At 33.2% G+C, this 9,281-nt stretch overlaps 1 non-coding gene across 1 annotated transcript; it reads right to left on the bottom strand.

The window, feature by feature from the left end:
* Positions 1-8,149: 8,149 nt before the first annotated feature.
* LOC120577239 (small nucleolar RNA R71) lies at positions 8,150-8,256 on the bottom strand. Its single transcript, XR_005643314.1, has one exon. It is a non-coding gene; the product is annotated as a small nucleolar RNA R71 (small nucleolar RNA).
* Between the last annotated feature and the right edge of the window lie 1,025 nt (positions 8,257-9,281).

The raw sequence follows: 9,281 nt of genomic DNA, 5'->3' as shown, positions 1-9,281 counted from the left end.
TTTAATTTAAACTTAATTTAAATCAAATCTAAATTATTTTCAAGCACAATAAAATCACTCAAAAACCTTTTCTAGTGCTTATATTGATTCACACCTAGTGTACAATATATGCACCACGGCTAGGACATTGATCCTGAAAAGCTGCATTTGAGGGCCAAGTCCTTATTATGTTCACATTAAAAGTTCTGTTTCCAAGCATTATACAAATCAAAATGCATCTATTCCTAGTTACAATAACAGTTTTACAAAGTTTATGTAATTTGCATATTTCTATTTCAGCATGGAACACTGTAAAATGTGTCCAAAAAGTTAGACTATTTCCTCGTAACTATTGATTGATTTTGTCATGTCAAATGGCTTATATGTTTCCACGATTGTGTTTGTAAATTTAACATGTTCTTGTGCCACGTGTCATGTTTGCCGGTATTAACGGTGGGGACACATACTGTGGTCTTTAATGGAGGGACACTGAGGATGTTGCCCATGAATCTTTTGTCTCCTCATTTGGATTTTTGTTGCTACAATCTGTGAAAAAGTCACACTTGAAGTGTTAACAATCTCGAATGTTTAAAGGATTTTTACTTTGTTCAAGCGTATCGACGTTTTTTTAAGAGACCAAAGAACTGTACTAAAGAAAACAACACAAGGCACAAGTGGTGTCAAGGAAACATAATACTATAAATCACAAATGACCAATGCCAAAGTCAAATAAAAGAAATACTCTTGTATCCTATTTACAAGAAACAAAACACCTTATTTACTAGATCAATGAAACATCATGAAAATCATTATTTGTAATTAATACTTTTGTAAATTTAAAAAGAGTTTGTCTAACATGTTCAATATTACACATGTTAAATCAATGACTCTTCCAAAAGACTTCTAACGCTCAAACACATTTGCAAGAGACTTCTAATGCTCTAAGGTCACTACCAAGAGACTTCCTTTGCACAAACACAATTGCAGAAGACTTCCAATGCTAAATGACAACATCAAGAGACTTCTTTTACTCAATCACAGCTGAAAGAGACTTTTGATGCTCAAGCTTTGCAAGCAGGAGACTTCTATTTGTTCATAGCAAATATAAACAAACTTATTCTTACATCAGATATACAAAAGTTGGTGTAAATTGAACAATCTTTGAACAAACTCTTTAAGACTTTTAGGATTTTTAAGATACAAAAATTGAACGAAAATCCAAAGTGTTTTTGCGGTATTTGATTCGGCAGAGTAATGACACAGTTAGCAGAGTATTGTTGATCTTCTTTAGGTCTTCAGCTACTTATATAGGCGGGGATTTGAGAGACGTTTGAGAAGAGTGCCAACGTATTAAGAGTCGTTGAGAAGCTTCAAATCAAGGACGTTGGGCCATTGCCTGATATGGATAATTCTGTTGGATAGTCATTTGAAAATCCTTTGCTGAAAATAGAAGTATCCGTTCATTCTTATTGTCCTTGAAGTTATTTGTCTGTTTCTATACATGGTCAGATGAAGACAAAACTGAACTCAGATCCTTGATAGAGACAACTATAGAAGACAATAAATCTGACGTGCAGTTTGAGTCCCTCATGGTCTTCTGAAGTCTAAAGGTCTTCCAAGTCTGATGGTACCTTCAGAGTTTGATGAAGTCTTCTGAGTTTGATGATCTCTACATAGTCTAATGATGCCAATCTTTTGCTTCTGAGAGGTGTCCTTTTCTTCTGATCCAGAATGTTAACTTCTAGTGGACCTTTCTTCAGATCTTCTACAATAGTCTTTTGACCTTCTCCGTTGCTTCTGATTCTGCAATACTTAGTTGGATATATTCTATGATCCTGCACTCTTGAACAAATATTAGTATATCCAATTGATCTTCAATATTTTGTTATCATCAAAACCTTAGAGGAATTGTACAAACCACTTTTGTTTCAACAATTTCCCCCTTTTTGATGATGACAAAAACAAGCATTTGAAATAATTGTTGTTAATCTAACTAACCGGTAGACTTCAGGGTCTAAGGTTTGTACGCTCCCCTGTGTCTAATAGTCTCATGGTTGAGGTTTGCAAGCACCTCTGAGTCTGTGATAGTCCATTAATGTGAGAATTTCAAGCTCTCCCTAAATCCTATCGAATATTTCCTAAAGAGAGGTTTACAAGCTCCCCCTAAGTTCTATACTGGCTAACTAAATTTATTGATCAATTATGAATAAAAGCGCTCAGAGCACATACATATTAACACATCAGAATGGTATATTAGATCTTTAAACATATCAGAGCTGTTCAGACTTAGATTTCACGTAAAATGCTTTTTGTTTTGTTCCCCTTGGACAAACTTCCATAATTATATATTGCTTCCCTCTTTTTATTATATTACTTTCTCTTTCTTATTATACTATTTCTCCCCCTTTTGTCAACAACAAAAATAAGGAAGAAGAAAAGATAATAGAAGATGTTATACAACAATAGAGTTTACACAAATATACAATCTAAATGTTCTTGTACATAAATATAAATTAAAGCAGATAAAAGGTGTGCTAAATAAATTTAGGGAGCACAACCATCAGAATCTTCACATTTGAGCTTGTTTCATCCCAAATTACCTTTAAGTCCAGTTGATCCTACTTGAATATCTCCAAAGTCTTATTAAGATCTGCTATACTCTTAGGCTTTGTTTGCGAGTTTGGAGGGAAAGGTTTAGGAAAAAAGGAATGAGCAAGTGGAAGAAATAGAAGAAAATGGGAGAGAAGGGCTTTGAGGGTTAACTTTTCTTCATAATACAAAACCCTCATCATTTGGAGGAACTAAAAAATTGTATTGGAGGAAGGATTTGGGGGGTTTTGGAGGGTTAATAAGAATTCTTCAAATTTAATTTATGTTGTTATAATATTTTTAAAATTAAAAATAAAGTAATCATATGCATTAATTTACCATTCTTTAAAAAACTACTCTTTTAAAAAATTTGTAAGATTTATCTATTTTTCTTCATATTTTGCTCCCCTCAAAATCTTTCCTTTCTTTTCCCACCAAACTCGCAAACAAAGCCTTAGTAATTTTTCTAACCTGGTTTCTTAGTTCTTCGTATTCAGTCTCAAGTGCCAAAATCCTTTCAGATCTTGAAAATTTCTGATTAGGTAAGGATTAATGTTGATCAGACTCCTAGTTTTTCATTTGTGGTTCATAGTTTGGTTTAGAAGTTTGGGTGTTGAGGGAGGTCATAAGGGATTGAAATATGTGGGTCATAGGGATGGTAGAGGAAATTACATGTATTGGAGAATGAATGTTGTCAGTTTCAGCATCCAGAGCATTATTAGGTTAAGGTTCTTGTACAACTTCTATTACAGGAATAGGTGCAGTTTCAGGTGCGGGCACCCTTAAAAAAAAAAATACGTTTAGCTATTCTAAATAGATTTAAGGGTTAATGGTGTAAATAAAAAATGACCTATATTACAGGGGGTAAAGCACCATTAACCCTAGATTTAATGTTCAAAAGGTAGGGGAACACAAATTCTCAAAAGATTACCATTTGTTTTATTGATTTATTTCGTTTTATTTTCACTTTTGAGCATGTTAAGTAATTGCAAGAGAACTTTGTTAATAAAGAAAATTGTGACAAAACTCAAAAATAAAATCAGCAATGAGTTTCTTACAAATGACTTGGTTGTTTACGTCCAAAATATATACAAAGTCAATTATAGATGATTTTGTCTTTTTTTTTTTGTTAACATAAATTTGACTTGATGAAGTGTTGTCAAACCCAATTTTTTATTTATTAAATAGATCTATAATTTATTTATTTATTTAATTTTAAGGATGGACCAGAACATCACTTTGTAGGAATTTGGATCTGCCGCAAACTAAAACGGACGTAAAATTTTTTAATATCTCAAAAAATAAATCTATAGTCATTTTTTTATTTTTTCCAAGTGGGTCGTAGCCAACCCTAGCTCATGAAGGGCTCCACCTCTATATGCATGCAGGGCCTGAAATTCAAACTCTAAATTTTTCATTTATTTACACATAAAGTGTGTGAGATTAACCAATTAACTACAACCAAAAAGGGAAAAAAAATTATACATTTACTTGTATCATAAGTGTTTATGCTATAAACACTATAAGGCAAAGAAAGGAGTATTTACCTACACCAAGTCTAATACCGTTTTAGAGAAGTAAAATCTATTTTGCACTGTCAATTTTCCATTAACTAGTATGGAAACCCGTGCCAAGCATGGGCTAAAATTTCGTCATTTGAGGGAGAAAATGCTCGGATATATCACGTGTCGGTTAAAGTCCAATGTTGAATAAAAAAGTGGAGGCTGAACAACAAATAAATTAATAAAAAAAAACTCTTATTTAAGTCTTAAATTTTTCTATGAAGATCTGGTATCATTCTCACTCGTATGGTTTCTCTTTCTGCAATGTGTCGAATCACATCATTGTTGACTTGCATATAAGAGCCAACGGTGGTATCACATCTCGGTTCAACATTGTGTGTGTGTGTGTGTCTGTGTGGGTGTGGTTGTGGAGGGCGGCGGGTCTTGGTGATGGATCACAGACACGAAGAGTCTCTTAATGGAGAGATATTAATTTGTCAGTCGTGAGTTAAAATTTGACATTAGATGCAAGAGTAGATGTTGAGAAACATATGAGGAGATTATCCATATACCTAATGCTTTAGGACTTTGGGTGAAGAAGTGATGTCGATCTCACTTGTGTTGTTGCTCTTTAACTAATACAATGATGCAAACTGTAACACCCTAATTCCCGGCGGTAATTTTATATAATAATAATAATCATGATTTTAACGAAAAAGGATGTCACACATTCATTCATCTTTCACATAATAAAATATTAGAGAATCAGATAGAACAGCGGAAGATACTTCATAAAATTTCATAATTATAAATGTCTTGTATTTAACATTATTTAGGAAAAATAGCTTAAAACATCACAGTGCTTAAATCAACTTAATAATTTAAGAACATTCAACGCTTAACCAAACCCCAGTGTTACAGATCAGAGCACCTATTTATTCGACTACTTAATATCCCAAATAATAGCTACAATGATATGTCCACCATCGCCACCTTCTAAGAATCACGCAAATCTAAGCTCCTCGTCCTGAATATATGTACCCCAAGGGTACAGACACCAAAATACACAAACAACAACAAAGGGGTGAGAATTCACATCATAACATATATTGGGATACATGAATAATAAAGTAGATAATCATATATTCATCGGTTCTTCATCTCATCATCATCAATCATTCATCATACCATCCTCAATCATTCATCATAATATTCACACAATTCGTATCATAAACATCATTAACACATACATCTTATGCACACCTTTAACACACATATCATATTCACATCATCAGCACATATCACAGTTCACCTAACATGACCTATATGCAACATACTTCATCCCTAGACCTACATGCATGCCGGTACCGGATCCTATCGTCATAATAATGTAAGTCAGAGGTGTGTTACTGAACTTACATCCGTCATTCGTCATTCGTCATTATGCAGTGTGATATGATGCATGTGGACCCACCAAAACATCATTTAGAAGACATAAACAACACATCATCTTTTCGTCATAGTTACTCGTCATATTGCTTGTTAATAGAAAACAAGTACGTCATTCGTCATACATCATTTACATCATTCATATTTAATAATCAGAACATCAGTTTACATCATCATCTTACGTCATTAACAACTCATCATTATTTTACACCATATATTCGTCTACTTATGTCTAACTCATAATTTTGTCATATTCACATCCTATATAAATCTTACACCCACCATTAGTGACACACTTCATCCTTCATCATATCCGTTCATTTAACCCACCTATCCTTCTCCTCGTTTATATGCACCTTATCAACTCTTTAACATTACCGCTTATATTAATTCTTATTCCCTACAACCTAACAACCTGCCTAAGCTCATTATTATTTAAGACGGTTATGTTTAACCTCATCAATTACGCATAGCCATCTACTATATTATTCCCTCTTATCATCGTATTTTCACTTCTTTAACCCGTTCATATCTTGTACCTTACTTCATACTTTGCTACATCATTAACGTCATTTATTACCTTATTCCTTTACCATTGTATCTCTTTAATTTACCTTAGTTCTTACTCTATATATAATTGATGAGTCATTTATTATCTATTTTAATATGTAATTTAGTTTAGTTTTAATTAGATTTAAGTTTATTTTATATTAATATTATTTCCTTTCTTGAACTATTTTACTACAATTGCATATTGTTATATTTCAGGAACGAATATTTGATGGATTGAGTCTTGGAGCAAAAGAAAGGGGTTTTGGAGCTGATTTGGTACGAAAATACGAAGATTCGGAGACAAAAATATATCTCCCTCAAGTCAGAAACTTGGCACGGCCGTGCCACACTCCATAACTACTTTTGCTGCTTTTTCTTAGATTTTAAGCTACTCTATTTTTAGCCCGAATGTAATTGCTTAGATTTTAAGTCGAATGTATGCTATAAATAGAGTAGCCATCAATCACAAATAATCATCTTTTCTGGGAATACAATATGTGACAATTGTCTTTCTAATAAAAGTTCATTTTACTTTCTTGTTATTTATCTTTATGCTTTCTCTCTTCTTCTCCTTGTCTACGATGAACGTCAGTGAGTAGACTTCTCTTGTCTTGGGATTGTTAGATAAGTCTAATGACATAATCCTAATCAAATCAAGCTTTAAACCTTAATCTTATGTAACCCTAATTCTTTATCTAAATTCACCGCTTTAACATGGATCAACCATTATCAAACTGTGGAAACGAAAGTGGAGGGTTTGATAATTGTTTATCCATCATCTCAAATATCAATTCATAAAACGAAAGTGGAGCTTTGATATTCGAACAAGTGAATTTAGACAAAGATTGTAAAGGCAGCGAAATAGTCTTTACAATCTTTGAGACATATAGTTTCGATCTTCAAGGAAACTAATAATGATCAAGTCAGCGAAATAGACTTGGTTGTTAGAGGAACCAAAATCTAATAGTAATCAAGTCAGCGAAATAGGCTTGGTTGCTAGAGGAACAAAAGAGAAACTGTCTTGAGAAATTATGTCTAACATAAGGTTATAAGTTTAATAGTTTGTTTTGTGAAGGACTTGTCATTAGGATGAACCAATAATTCCAAGACTTTTATCTTTTCTTTTATTATTTACTTTTAATTAAAAAATCCAAACTTTTCTATCTTATAAACTTTTAGTCTAATCATTATCTAAAGTTGATTGAATTCATAACTCCCTGTCGGAACGATACTCTTTTATACTACTTCGGTAAGACCGTGCACTTGCGGTTTTATCTCATCATGTTTTTGTCGCCGTTGCCGGGGAGTTATTGTAATTTGATTAACTTTTCAATAGTGTTTAGTCAAAAAAAAAAAAATTAATAATAAATTTATATAAGTAAATAAAATATATTTATATATAAAAAAAAAAATTATTTTATTTCTTTTTCTTATCTTTTTATTTATTTATATATAAAATATCTCTCTCTCTCTCTCTCAATAAATAAAAAAAAACATATATATATATATATTTTCTTTCCTTTTCTTATCTCTTTATTTATTTTATTTTTTATTTTATATATATATATATATATATATATATATATATAAAATATCTCTCCCTCCCTTTCTCCTTATTTTATTTTATTTTATTTATTTTTTTATTATTATTTTTTATTTTCTATCTTTAACCGTTTTGATTTTAGGCATGGCTCAAAGAAGATAATAACGATATGGATGAGAAACGTGCTCTCAAAGAGTATGTAATCACATCTTCAGATGAGCTGTACGATGCTATTTTGTACCCAACGGTTGAGGATATTAAATTTGAAATAAAGCCTGCACTTATTTACCTGGTGCAGCAAAATCAATTTTTCAGATCACCCACTGAGGATCCGAATTTTCATATTTCAACTTTCCTAAGACTCAGTGGAACTTTGAAGGCAAACCAAGAGGCCGTAAGGCTGCACCTCTTTCCTTTCTCTTTGAGGGATAGAGCTAGTGCTTGGTTTCATTCATTGAAAATTGGTTCTATAATTTCATGGGACCAAATGAGGAAGGCATTCCTTTCCCAATTCTTTCCCCATAGTAAAACTGCTCAATTAAGGAGTCAAATCACACAATTCACTCAAAAAGATGGTGAATCTCTTTACAATGCGTGGGAGCGTTTCAAAGAAATGCTTAGGCTTTGCCCCCATCATGGTTTTGAGAATTGGCTTATTATCCACACTTTTTATAATGGTCTTTTGTTTTCCACAAAAATGAATGTTGATGCAGCTGCAGGTGGAGCTTTGATGAATAAAACTTACGCAGGAGCCTATGATTTGATCGAGAACATGGCATACAACCACTATCAGTGGACAAGTGAGAGAGTTATCACTGAAGGTACTCCTCCACCCTCTAAAAAAGAGGCAGGTATGTGCCAAGTTTCTACCCTTGATCATCTATCTGCTAAGGTGGACACACTTCTTCAAAAATTTGATAAATTAACTGTAAGTGTCGTCACACCTGCTCTTGTTTCACCACCTTGTGAATTTTGTGGAATACTTGACCATACTGGTGTTGAATGCCAACTAGGTAGTGTTGCTAAAAGTCCCGAGCAAAATTTTTATACCTTTGGACAACAAACACCATCCGTTTATGCAAACAACGAAAGAGTCCCTCAGAAATCCAGCTTGGAAATTTTACTAGAAAAACATGCTATGGAGCAATCCAAGCAATTTCAAGAACTTAAAAATCAAACTGGATCTTTGAATGACTCTTTTGTCAAGCTTACATCTAAAGTGGACTCCATTGCTACTCACACTAGAATGCTAGAAACTCAAATCTCTCAAGTAGCCCAAAAAGTAGCTACTTCCTCTCAAACCCCCGAAGTCTTTCCAGGTCAAACTGAAGCCAATCCCAAAGACCTTATAAATGCTATTCAACTTAGGGACGGTAAGCAGTTAGAGGACCCCATTATGAAAACTAAGACAATTGAGGGTGAGATAGAGAGTGAAAAGCAACAAGGTGAGAAAGTCATAGGAGAGAGTGATAAGCCAATCGCTTCACCACCTTATAAACTCAAAATCCATGTCCCACAAAGGCTTGTTAAGCCTAACTTCATAGTGATTGAGAGTTTTTCCACCCCTTGTGTGATTGAGAGTGAAACCATTGAAAAAACTATGTGTGATTTGGGAGAGAATCTCAGGTTGATGCCACTATCCCTTTGGGAAAGATTGGGTATTGGGT

The sequence above is a fragment of the Medicago truncatula genome, chromosome 7 (genome assembly GCF_003473485.1).
Source record: "Medicago truncatula cultivar Jemalong A17 chromosome 7, MtrunA17r5.0-ANR, whole genome shotgun sequence".
NCBI classification, from domain to species: Eukaryota; Viridiplantae; Streptophyta; class Magnoliopsida; order Fabales; family Fabaceae; genus Medicago; species Medicago truncatula.
This window is presented reverse-complemented; position numbering and strand designations above follow the sequence as displayed.